At 46.1% G+C, this 13,286-nt stretch overlaps 1 protein-coding gene and 1 long non-coding RNA gene across 2 annotated transcripts in view; both read left to right on the forward strand.

Annotated features, from left to right (window-relative positions):
• Window positions 1-13,286, forward strand: part of HSD11B1L (hydroxysteroid 11-beta dehydrogenase 1 like) — a 252,076-nt gene that overhangs the window by 50,002 nt on the left and 188,788 nt on the right. The window lies entirely within an intron of this gene.
• Window positions 64-3,860, forward strand: LOC134928060 (uncharacterized). The gene is made up of 3 exons (XR_010177823.1): window positions 64-403; window positions 2,582-2,717; window positions 3,804-3,860. It is a non-coding gene; the product is annotated as an uncharacterized LOC134928060 (long non-coding RNA).

Consider the following 13,286-nt stretch of genomic DNA (forward strand, 5'->3'; position numbering starts at 1 on the left):
GAGTGGGGTTTTCTGACTGACTTCCATTTTGTGCCGCAGTAACTATGCCATATAATAACAAGAGAATAGCAAGGGTGTTTGTCTTATGAAAGGGTGTTTGTCTCATGCTAGAAGAAGGATTCTTAGAATAGACAAGGACTCGTGTTGTTATTTTCAGTTTGTTATAGACAAGGACTCGTGTTGTTATTTTCAGTTAGATAAGATGTTTCAGAACCCCGGAATGTACCCACATATGGATAGATTGTGTTTTTAGTTTTGTATAAAGGACGGGGAATGTTAGGGGAATATCGGAATCCACCTGAGACGCTAGCAGACGTGCTGCGTGTGAATACCGAATTTCCCCTTGAGACGATCGTCCTGAGATTCCCCGATCCAGAGTGCTCAAGTGATGCTACAATATTCGGTAAGATATTGATGTAGTTTCTTGATATTATACCTATATTTATGATTATGTATTAATACCTGACGAAAATACTATAAGAACTAATAAATTATTTACTATTGAGACATAAAAGTGTTGTTTGTTTTGCTGCATTAAAGTGTAAGCCTGTTCTGGGCAACAGTGAGCGCAGAATGTATTGGGCAATCTCACACACCCTAGTTCTACACAGCAAGACATTTTTGGCGTAGTCGGCAGGATCTATGTTTTCTTATATCTCGGTGTAGGATACTGATAGTGTAAAACGCTTTTGTACAGTGGTGGGTCCTGGCCAGACTTACCTCTGTGCAAAGTTTTGTCAATTGGCAGGTTGCCAAGTTTTCGCCGATATATAACAACATAGCACGGTAAGGATGTTTCGTAAGGGAAAAAAAGGCTGGAGCGGAGCAAATCACCATCCCAGGGTGGACTGAAAGTCCCTACAATATTATAGCACAGGAGTTATTAACGTCAGGTTTAGCAGAATCATGGGATGGTAAACTCAAGAATGCAGAACCCCTCGATGTTGTATATGTACTTGAGGGGGTCCCTGCCAAGGCAGGTGATGTAATGGCGCTGGGAAGACGGTGCTGGATACTAGTATCAGCATAACGTGCAGAACCCCTCGATGTTGTATATGTACTTGAGGGGGTCCCTGCCAAGGCAGGTGATGTAATGGCGCTGGGAAGACGGTGCTGGATACTAGTATCAGCATACCGTAAAATGCACAAAAGATATGAGCAGTTACAATCACGTTATTTAGATATAGTACAAACAGTAATTGAACAACAAGGAAAGATAGGATTGTTACAGTGTAGCAATCAGATGTTATCAGAAAAAGCCGAGAAATATCAGATTGTTGCCGAGAAGGCTGCTGTCAAAGTAGCCCAGAACAAATATAAAAAAAGAAAGGGAAGGGTAAACACCCGAAAAGTACGAGCAATTATTCCTTCTGCCGATCTTCAATGGGATCCCGATACATGGGATGGTGATGTATGGGATAGTAGTAGTGAGGAGGAGGACGAGGACAAGGGGGGATGGGATCCTCCCAATCCTGTCATTGACCCTCCTGGGGCAAATGCTTGTCCTGTCTCGCGCAGGCAATTAACTAAGGTTGCAGAAGGTGGAGGGCAGGCAGTCCTCAAAGAGAAAATGATACTGCAAGATTTCACTCAAAATGAAGTCATGGAACTATTGACCAAATTTTCACAACGCCCCGGGGAAGGCGTCCTTACCTGGCTGGTCCGTTTGGTAGAGGATGGCGCTGGAGGGGTTGATGTAGATAGACAAGATGTTGCAAAATTTGAAGCCTACTGCTCCGCCCGAGGAACAGGAAGATTCAGAGGGTGATGCATAGGTAGCCAGCCAAGCCCCTGTATGGATTCGTCATGATGAGAGACCTTATGTCAAATTAGGAATCCATTGGTCACGGGGCAATGTACAAGAGGTCCCCGCGTTAATTGACACAGGGGCGGAGGCTACCCTAATATATGGAAATCCCAATAGATTTAAAGGACCCCGAATTAAAATTGCAGGGTTGGGGGGGTCGAGTAACTGAAGGGGTACAGGTGGAAATACCTCTAAAAATAGGAAATTTACCTATTAAGAAATGCCGAGTACTAATAGTACCCATTAGAGAATATATTATAGGCATTGATGTTTTAAAAGGACTGACCCTTTATTTAGATACAGGAAAATTTAGTTTTGGAGTCAGAAGTAATTGTATTCAGGCCAGACCTATTGTGGTGGGAAAAGTAAAAATGCCCCCAGTACATGTCCCACCTGCAACTAAATTAATTGCAATGAAACAATATCGTATACCGGGGGGCCATCAAGAAATAAGCGAAACCATTAAAGAATTAATGGATACAGGAGTGGTACGATATACCACTACTGCTTGGAATAATCCGGTATGGCCAGTGAAAAAGAGCGATGGCTCCTGGCGCATGACTGTGGATTATAGAGAACTGAACACATGAAAAATAAAGGGTGGGAGATTAATCCCGCCAAGGTGCAGGGACCTGCACAAGCGGTGAAGTTTTTGGGGATACAGTGGAATAAAGGACATTGAAGTTATCACTAAACAAACAAAAGTAACTGTATTCCATGTTGATGCACATGTACCATTAGACTCACTTGAACGTTTGTTTAATTCACAAGCAGATGCACAAGCCGCCATTGCTAAGTCATCTCATGAGCCAGTGGCAGGAGAGACGAAGGAATTGGAATCATGGTTGCAGGGTACAGCCCTTTGGGCACACCAAAAGAGTGGACATCTGGGAGAAAAGGCAACTTACAGGTGGGCGCAAGAAAGGGGTATTCCCCTCACATTGGACATTGTGAAATCTGTGATTTTACGGTGTCCCTTGTGTCAACACTCCCAAAAGAGGGAAGTGCCCCATACTGTAATGGGCCATATTGGAAGAGGTAAGTTACCTGGACAAATCTGGCAGATGGACTTTATTGGACCCCTGCCAGAAAGTCGAGGGTGTAAATTTGCATGTACAGCAGTAGATACATACTCAGGATTAATGGTAGCTTTCCCCCGTAAAACTGCTACACAATGGAGCACTATTAGGACACTTGAGATTATATAGAAAGAATGAATGGATTATTAAAATCCACTCTGAAAAAGGTTAATGGATCTAATAAGTTTAGGCAATGGAGAGATAATATCTCAGAATCTTTACAGATAATAAATAACCGACCATTGACAGAATCCACAACTCCTCTGATGAGGATGTTGACCCCCAATTTATCAATCAAGGCAGCACATAAAGTAGAAAGCCTTATTTATTGGAAACTTCACGAAAAGGCGATAGAACCGTACAGAGCTACGCCCATGTCGGCAGGGTTGGACATGTATGCTATAAACCCTGATGTTATTGTTCCTTATGGGATTAAGGTTATACCTACTGGGATAGGTTGCAAAATGCCTTCTAATCATTATGGACAGTTGTCAACCCGTTCTAGTATGGCCAAGAACGGAATAATAGTGATAGGAGGAGTAATTGACCCCGACTATCAAGGAGAAATTAAAATAGTTGTGATGAATTTGAGCCCAGACCCCTGCGTAATCTGTGAAGGGGACCGAGTGGCACAATTGTTAATAATACCTATTTTGATAGAGCCTATCCAATTGGGAGAAGCTCCAACCGAACTTACTGTTCGAGGAGACAAAGGTTTTGGTTCATCTAACACTGTGAATGTAGGAGCAAAAATCTGGGTACAGAAGCCTCAAGGGCCGCCTGAACCGGCTGAGGTTATAGCTGTGGGAAAAGACAGAGTACTCTTAATAATGAAACCAGGACAAGAGAAATGGGAATATGTACCTCAAGAAAAATGTTATTTGCGAGAGTAACTTACAATGATTTTGTACCTATAGATTGTCGTGAGGCTCAGTCTTGGAATCCTTGGAATTGTATTATTGGTCGTCCCCTCTATGTCAGGCCCGGGTGTTTTTGTGAATCCGTTAACCCGGGACCAACCACAGGTGTAGGTGCTGGGCTATGAAGAAAGCAGGGAGGACGAAGAAAGTTCCGATTCATATATTTATTCAAAATAACAATTCAGTAAAGAGTTAACTGACAAGTTGTTAATCATCATATTATACTGAAGTATTGCAGGAATAATATGCAAAAGAAAACTCAAAAATACATAAAAGAAATGTTCATGGAAACATATGCAAAACAAGCTGATGAATAAATGTTGGATTGTCCAAATATAAACGAGCTTTGATGCTGAACTGCAGAATATGATTAACTGGATAATGCAGACATGAAGAGATAACTGTAAGGATTTGCAATGGAGTTTTGAGAGTTAACTGAGAGACTGTGAAGAATTATCCTTGTTATGACAACATAGCAAATATAAACAAGCTTTGATGCTGAACTGCAGAATGTTATTAACTGGATAATGCAGACATGAAGAGATAACTGTAAGGATTTGCAATGGAGTTTTGAGAGTTAACTGAGAGACTGAAGAATTATCCTTGTTATGACAACATAGCAAATATAAACAAGCTTTGATGCTGAACTGCAGATTGTGTTTAACTGGTTAATGCAGACATGGAGAATTAACTGTAAGAATTGGCAATGGAGCTTTGAGAGTTAACTGAGAGACTGTGATGAATTATCCTTGTAATGACAACATAGCAAATAAAAGTACTGAATTGGGTTACTTGCGGGTTCCGGAGATCACTGTGAAACTGTAGTAGAAGACAAGGTGATGAATGGGTTAAATGCAGAGTTGAACAAACGAACAGCTGAGAGAAACAGAATCCTCCAGACTTTGAATGATAGGCAGACTGACAAGGTAACCTCATGCAGGACACTGGGAATCCAACTATTTCCAATAGGAGTGCAATTAACTGACAGCACAGCAGAGAGCCGGTGGATCTTTCAGCAGTGAAGGCTGCAGACGGACCTCTGGGAACGGAGGCGATATCTGGACCACGGGAATCACACAGGAATGCACGGAGAGAGCTCAGAGCTAGAGCACAGCTTTGATACAACAAAGCACTGGCCCAGAGTAACATAATCCCAGCCTACTTAAAGGCAGCACAAGCACGGGATTGGCTTACACCTGCCCACAGGTGTTTTCACAAGTGCTCTGTATTAGCTATTTGGTCTCCAACATGGCCACCTCCTATACAGCAGACACACCGCAGTGCCTTAGGCCATTTGGTCCCCGCACTCACAGTTCCCAGACTCTGCATTACCTGTGCCATTGATCACACCGTGTCCCCACACGGGCGCACAGCACCGCGAGCAACCGCACTGGCAACGGATGAACCCCAGAACCCGCAGAGGTAAGAGACCGGTTCGTGACAGTACCCCCTCCTCTAAGGGTGGTCTCCGAACACCTTTGAACCTTATCAGGATTTTTAGAGAAGTATTTCTGTACCAGTCTTGGAGCATGAACATCTTCAGAGAAAACCCAGGATCTTTCCTCTGGACCGTAACCCTTCCAGTCGACCAGAAACTGTAAACGTCCATATCGGGAACGTGAGTCCACAATCTCTTTAACTTCAAATTCCTCATTCTGCAAAGAGTGAACTTTAGGAGATTTGGACTGGGTAGTACGGAACTTATTGAGAATCAAAGGCTTCAGTAAAGATGTATGAAAGGCGTTAGGAATTCTCAAAGACGGTGGCAACTTGACTTTGTATGACACAGGGTTGAGTACCTTAACAATGGGAAATGGACCAATAAACTTGGGAGCAAATTTCTTAGAAGGAACTTTGAACTTGAGATTGCGCGTAGAAATCCAAACTTGGTCTCCCACTTTGTAACTCGGTACAGCTTTACGTTTTCTATCTGCAAAAGATTTATAACGAGCGGAAGTTTTGACCAAGGACTTACGTACACAACTCCAGATGCTAGATAGACGTTGAAGCTCTTGATCTGCTGCTGGAACCTCTAGGGCTGGCAATGGATGAAACTCTGGTGGAGAACTTCTTGGACTCTTATGTTGGGCACATTTAGGACATGCTGCTATAAACTCTTGGACATCGGCTTTGAGACGTGGCCACCAATAAGACTGTTGAATAAATTTGAGAGTCTTTAGAACCCCAGGATGACCCATGAAGGAAGAGGAGTGAGCCCAGGTAAGCAGCCGTTTTCGAAGACTTGTGGCGACAAAGGTCTTGCCAGGCGGAGGAACTGGAGAGGTTCGAGTCATTAAGAAGGACGTAGGATTCACAATGGCTTGATTCGTGGTAGCATCATTTAATTCAGAAGAAGCAAAGGACCGGGAAAGGGCATCTGCCTTTTTGTTCTGAGACCCTGGACGATAGGTGAGTTTGAAATCAAATCGTGAGAAGAAAAGCGCCCATCGAGCTTGTCGTGGATTCAAACACTGAGCTGACTGCAGATACAGAAGATTCTTATGATCAGTATAAACTGTAATGCGATGTTGAGCTCCTTCTAGAAGGTATCTCCACTCCTCAAATGCCAACTTGATGGCAAGTAACTCTTGCTCACCGATTGCATAATTACGTTCTGCCGGGAGGAACTTACGGGAGAAATATCCGCAGGGATGGACCTTTTTATCTTCAAAGACTTGTGACAACACAGCTCCTACTGCTTCTGTAGATGCATGCACCTCTAGTAGAAAGGGACGATTCAAATCAGGCTGTCGAAGAATGGGGGCTGACACAAAGGCTTGCTTTAAATCAGAGAAGGCTTTGATTGCTTCAGAAGACCAGTTCGTAGGATTTGCTCCCTTGCGAGTTAGGGCTGTGATAGGAGCAGCTAACGTAGAATAATTCTTAATGAATCTCCTATAGAAATTAGCAAAGCCAAGAAATCGCTGAATCCCCTTGAGAGTTGTAGGAGTGGACCAATCCCGGATAGCTCGCGTCTCTGGGATGGATAGCGGATGAATTTGTCCCCTAGGAGGGGTCTTGCCCGGAACCAGGACGACTGGGCAGTCCCATTCACGATGAGGAGGTAGAGAGTCTGCTACTTGCTCACTGGAAACATCCGCAAGGGATTGATACACCGGAGGTAGATCGGAAAGGCTAATTGACCGAAGAGGTACAATTGTAGCTACACAGTCCTTGGTACAAGATTTACCCCATGAAAGGACTTCCATGGTTTGCCAATTAAGTTGAGGATTATGTTTCTGCAGCCAAGGTAAACCAAGTATCACATCTTGAGAGGCTTTGGGAATCACGTAGAAGGAGAGGTATTCGGAATGGAGCTCACCAACTTTCATCTTGAGACATACGGTTCGATGAGTAATTATACCATCTGGAATTCGACTTCCATCCACTGCTGTAACAGCAACTGCTGCTTCCAGGGGCATGGTTTGAACTTTAGACCGTATGACAAAGGCTGAGGAGATGAAGTTCTTGGCTGCCCCGGAATCTAGGAGGGCTGAAACTTTCACTGTAGAACTTGGAACTTCTAATTGAATAGACAAGGTTGGCTCTTTCCCAGAACGTGATTCTAAAGTAACTCCTAGCTTAACCTCTCTTGAATAAGCTAGGAGGCGAGAGTTTCCCGGTCGGAGTTTGCAGAATTTAACTAAATGTTCGGAGGACCCACAGTACATGCAGAGGTTACCCTGTCGACGACGAAGTCGTTCCTCCTCTGTGAGGCGAGAGTGCCCAATCTGCATAGGTTCTTCAGTCATTACTGGAGACTGATGAAGAATCTTGTCGAGGTCTAGGATGATCACGTGGACTGGATCGCTCTGCCCTGGATTTCTCTAAACATCGCTCCCTGTAACGTAGATCAAGTTTGTTACAGAGAGAAATCAATTCATCCAGTTTAATTGGCACATCTCGGATAGTTAAATCATCCTTGATTCTTTCTGAAAGTCCATTCCAAAACGCGGCGATCAGGGCCTCCTCATTCCAGTTTAACTCTGAAGACAACGTGCGAAACTGAATAATATATTGACTGACAGGACGTAAACCTTGACGTAGACGGAGAATCTCCAAGGATGCTGAGGTGGTCCTGCCTGGTTCGTCAAAGATTCTCCGGAAGGAAGATACGAACTCTTTGTAATTAGAGAGGATAGGATCACCTCTCTCCCATAATGGTGATGCCCACTCCAGAGCCTGACCGGAGAGGAGGGCAATAATATATGCAACCTTAGAACGAGCTGATGGGAAACTGGCAGACATCAGTTCAAACTGGATCTCGCATTGATTCAGGAATCCTCTGCAAAGTTTTGGAGTTCCGTCAAACTTACTCGGAGAGGGTAACTGCAAGCGGGACGTAGGCAGCGTCACAGGAGAAGCTGTAGTGGTAACTGGGACATCTGGGGTTGGAATCTGGACTTGGAACGTTTTAATAGCCGTATGAAGAGTCTCTAAATGGTCTGCCATAGTTTGCATAAACTGCACTATTTGTGTCTGTATAGACTCCTGGTTTTCCAGACGGGAAAGGATATCTGACGTAGCACCGCCTCATGCGAATTGGTCACTTGACGGATCCATGTGGCCAGTGCTTACTGTCAGGCCCGGGTGTTTTTGTGAATCCGTTAACCCGGGACCAACCACAGGTGTAGGTGCTGGGCTATGAAGAAAGCAGGGAGGACGAAGAAAGTTCCGATTCATATATTTATTCAAAATAACAATTCAGTAAAGAGTTAACTGACAAGTTGTTAATCATCATATTATACTGAAGTATTGCAGGAATAATATGCAAAAGAAAACTCAAAAATACATAAAAGAAATGTTCATGGAAACATATGCAAAACAAGCTGATGAATAAATGTTGGATTGTCCAAATATAAACGAGCTTTGATGCTGAACTGCAGAATATGATTAACTGGATAATGCAGACATGAAGAGATAACTGTAAGGATTTGCAATGGAGTTTTGAGAGTTAACTGAGAGACTGTGAAGAATTATCCTTGTTATGACAACATAGCAAATATAAACAAGCTTTGATGCTGAACTGCAGAATGTTATTAACTGGATAATGCAGACATGAAGAGATAACTGTAAGGATTTGCAATGGAGTTTTGAGAGTTAACTGAGAGACTGAAGAATTATCCTTGTTATGACAACATAGCAAATATAAACAAGCTTTGATGCTGAACTGCAGATTGTTTTTAACTGGTTAATGCAGACATGGAGAATTAACTGTAAGAATTGGCAATGGAGCTTTGAGAGTTAACTGAGAGACTGTGATGAATTATCCTTGTAATGACAACATAGCAAATAAAAGTACTGAATTGGGTTACTTGCGGGTTCCGGAGATCACTGTGAAACTGTAGTAGAAGACAAGGTGATGAATGGGTTAAATGCAGAGTTGAACAAACGAACAGCTGAGAGAAACAGAATCCTCCAGACTTTGAATGATAGGCAGACTGACAAGGTAACCTCATGCAGGACACTGGGAATCCAACTATTTCCAATAGGAGTGCAATTAACTGACAGCACAGCAGAGAGCCGGTGGATCTTTCAGCAGTGAAGGCTGCAGACGGACCTCTGGGAACGGAGGCGATATCTGGACCACGGGAATCACACAGGAATGCACGGAGAGAGCTCAGAGCTAGAGCACAGCTTTGATACAACAAAGCACTGGCCCAGAGTAACATAATCCCAGCCTACTTAAAGGCAGCACAAGCACGGGATTGGCTTACACCTGCCCACAGGTGTTTTCACAAGTGCTCTGTATTAGCTATTTGGTCTCCAACATGGCCACCTCCTATACAGCAGACACACCGCAGTGCCTTAGGCCATTTGGTCCCCGCACTCACAGTTCCCAGACTCTGCATTACCTGTGCCATTGATCACGCCGTGTCCCCACATGGGCGCACAGCACCGCGAGCAACCGCACTGGCAACGGATGAACCCCAGAACCCGCAGAGGTAAGAGACCGGTTCGTGACACTCTAGTACATGGACACCTGGATTGAAGATAGAGAAACGAGAGTTGCATACTGTACGGTGGGGATGGAACAATGCCACCATACCAAGAACCCAAGATAATTTCACTTGTCAGGCCAATCAGCGCTGTACTAATATAGTAAATATAACAATTCCAGGAACGATGTGGGCTGGACCGCCTGATCCACAAAGAAACAGATATCGACCTACATTTGCCTTACATCAGTCAGAAGGCAATATCACAATTAATGCTGCAGTAAATATAAGTTGCTGCTCCAAACCTTATAGGTTCTGATTTCTCCCTAAAGAAGAGAAGAATAAAGAATATAAGAATTGTTCTAAACAAGGAGCAACCGCATTTCGGTTAGCTGTAAAAGACGTTTTAATTTTGGTATGTCATAATGCTACTGAAATAAAAAATCGAACGTGGTGGGCACAAGATTTAATGTTTATTGATATCAATGCATCACGAATCGATATTGGACATGTTAAAAGATTACCATCTACATGTGAAAATGTAGGTACACAAGCTCAAAAGACTGTGTTAGTCACACAAGTTGTTTTCCCTCCCAATAATAGACAATGTATATCCCGGCAACGACGTGCCTGGTATGATACATTGTTGGGAGGATATGGGACTCTAACAGGAGTATTAAATGGGATAGATATTGAAACATTAGCCAATAGGATGCATAGCGCCGGTAGTAAATTAAATGACGGACTTACATTACAAGCAAAATGGATGCCTACTATTTTTGAGCCAGCCAAAATATCGTCTGGAATAGATACTTTAATGAACCAGCTAATTAATGCTAGTAATGATTTTGCTGTTGGATTTGATACCAACATTACTAAATTTATAAATTGGACCGTCTGTACACTACAGACTATGTATGAGCAACAACAAAAAGGCGTTATGCAAACTATGCTAATGACCGGAAATGAACAAGTATGGAGAACAATTTTTAATACAAGTGTGTCCAGGGACGCTTGGATACACTTGGAAGCTGCTAAAATGTTTTGTAATGACACCCAGGGCCGGCTCTAGGCACGTTCGACTAGAGCGGCCGCGCGGGGCGCCACCCTTAATGGGCGCCGCGCGCTGGCGCCGCCATAGTCTTACCTGGAGCCGGCCCTGTACACTGCAGGCAGCTCTCCCCGCCGTCCCCGGCCTTTCAAAACTGTGCGCTGCGCGGCGCCGGTGTCTGACGTCAGACGCCGCGCAGCGCGCACCAAGCGGCCGGGAACAGTCGGTGGCCCTCAGGCTCAACAGCAGCACGTCCCCTCCCAGCGTCGCCGCAGGTATGTTGGGATCGTCGGGGCCGGGCACTGGCACTGTGTGTGGGGGCACTGGCACTGTGTGGGGGCACTGGCACTGTGGGGGCACTGGCACTATGTGGGGGCATTGGCACTGTGTGGGGGCATATCTGCACTGTGGGGGCACTGGCACTGTGTGGGGGCATATCTGCACTGTGGGGGCACTGGCACAGTGTGGGGGCATATCTGTCGCTGTGGGGTCATATCTGCACTGTGGGGGCATTTATGAATCTTGCACTGTGGGGGCATTGGCACTATGTGGGGGCATTGGCACTGTGTGGGGGCATATCTGCACTGTGGGGGCACTGGCACTGTGTGGGGGCATATCTGCACTGTGGGGGCACTGGCACAGTGTGGGGGCATATCTGTCGCTGTGGGGTCATATCTGCACTGTGGGGGCATTTATGAATCTTGCACTGTGGGGGCATTTATGTATCTGGCACTGTGGGGGCATTTATCTGGCACTGTGGGGGGCATTCATTTATCTGGCACTGCGGGGGGGGGCATTTATCTGTGCACTGTGAGGGGGCATTAATGTATCTGGCACTGTGGGGGCATTTCTGGCACTGTGGGGGCATATCTGCGCTGTGGGGGCATGTATGTATCTGCACTGTGGGGGCATGTATGTATCTGGCACTGTGGGGGCATGTATGTATCTGGCACTGTGGGGGCATGTATGTATCTGGCACTGTGGGGGTATTTATGTATCTGGCACTGTGGGGGTATATCTGCACTGTGGGGGCACTTATTTATCTGGCACTGTGGGGGGCATTTATTTATCTGGCACTGTGGGGGCATATCTGGCACTGGGGCATATCTGGCACTGTGGGGGCATATCTGGCACTGTGGGGGCATATCTGGCACTGGGGGCATTAATGTATCTGACACTGTGGGGGGCAATAATGCATCTGGCACTGGGGGCATTTATGCATCTGGCAATGTGTGGGCATTTATGTATCTGGCACTGGGGGCATTTATGTATCTGGCCCTGTGGGGGCATATCTGGCACTGTGGGGGCAATTTTATATATGGCACTGTGGGGACATATCTGGCACTGTGTGGGCATTTTTATATCTGGCACTGTGTGGGCACTTATGTATCTGGCACTCTGTGGCCATTTATGTAGCTGGCACTGCTGGGGGGGGGCATGTCGCGTGTAGCTGGCACTGCTGGGGAGCATGTCGCGTGTAGCTGGCACTGCTGGGGGGCATGTCGCGTGTAGCTGGCACTGCTGGGGGGCATGTCGCGTGTAGCTGGCACTGCTGGGGGGCATGTCGCGTGTAGCTGGCACTGCTGGGGGGCATGTCGCGTGTAGCTGGCACTGCTGGGGGGCATGTCGCGTGTAGCTGGCACTGCTGGGGGGCTTGTCGCGTGTAGCTGGCACTGCTGGGGGGCTTGTCGCGTGTAGCTGGCACTGCTGGGGGGCTTGTCGCGTGTAGCTGGCACTGCTGGGGGGCATGTCGCGTGTAGCTGGCACTGCTGGGGGGCATGTCGCGTGTAGCTGGCACTGCTGGGGGGCATGTCGCGTGTAGCTGGCACTGCTGGGGGGCTTGTCGCGTGTAGCTGGCACTGCTGGGGGGCTTGTCGCGTGTAGCTGGCACTGCTGGGGGGCGTGTCATGTAGTGTTCCCGCTAGGCGTCTGTGGCTAGGCAATGTGTCTCAGTGCTGTGCCTGGCGCAAAGTGTATAGGAGGTTCTACCTGGTGCAGTGTGTATTAGCTGCACTACTGTGTGGTGTAATGCAAATTGCCACTATTATGTGGCCACGTACCTTCCCCACGAAGTAACTCCCCTTAATTTTTGCTGCGCGCCTTCGGCGCGCACTGTCCATTCTTTGACATATAGGTATGGGAACAACAAGCAGTATGTACATCATTTTGCCCTCCTAACTTAAAAATGTGCCCTCCCTGTGATCAGCACCATGCCCTAAAAAGTGAACACTATCATGTGTAGCTGGCACTGCTGCGGGGCATGTCATGTGTAGCTGGCACTGCTGCGGGGCATGTCATGTGTAGCTGGCACTGCTGCGGGGCATGTCGTGTATCTGGCACTATACTGGAGACATTGTGTGTAAGGAACACTACTGTGGCTATGTGTAAGGCTGCTAATTGTGTGAAAATATGTTTATAGTTTGATGATATGAAGTTATGAGGCCACGCCCACTTTTCCAGAGGCCACACCCACTTTTCCGGGAGCGCGCG

This window comes from Pseudophryne corroboree, chromosome 1 (genome assembly GCF_028390025.1).
Source record: "Pseudophryne corroboree isolate aPseCor3 chromosome 1, aPseCor3.hap2, whole genome shotgun sequence".
NCBI classification, from domain to species: domain Eukaryota; kingdom Metazoa; phylum Chordata; class Amphibia; order Anura; family Myobatrachidae; genus Pseudophryne; species Pseudophryne corroboree.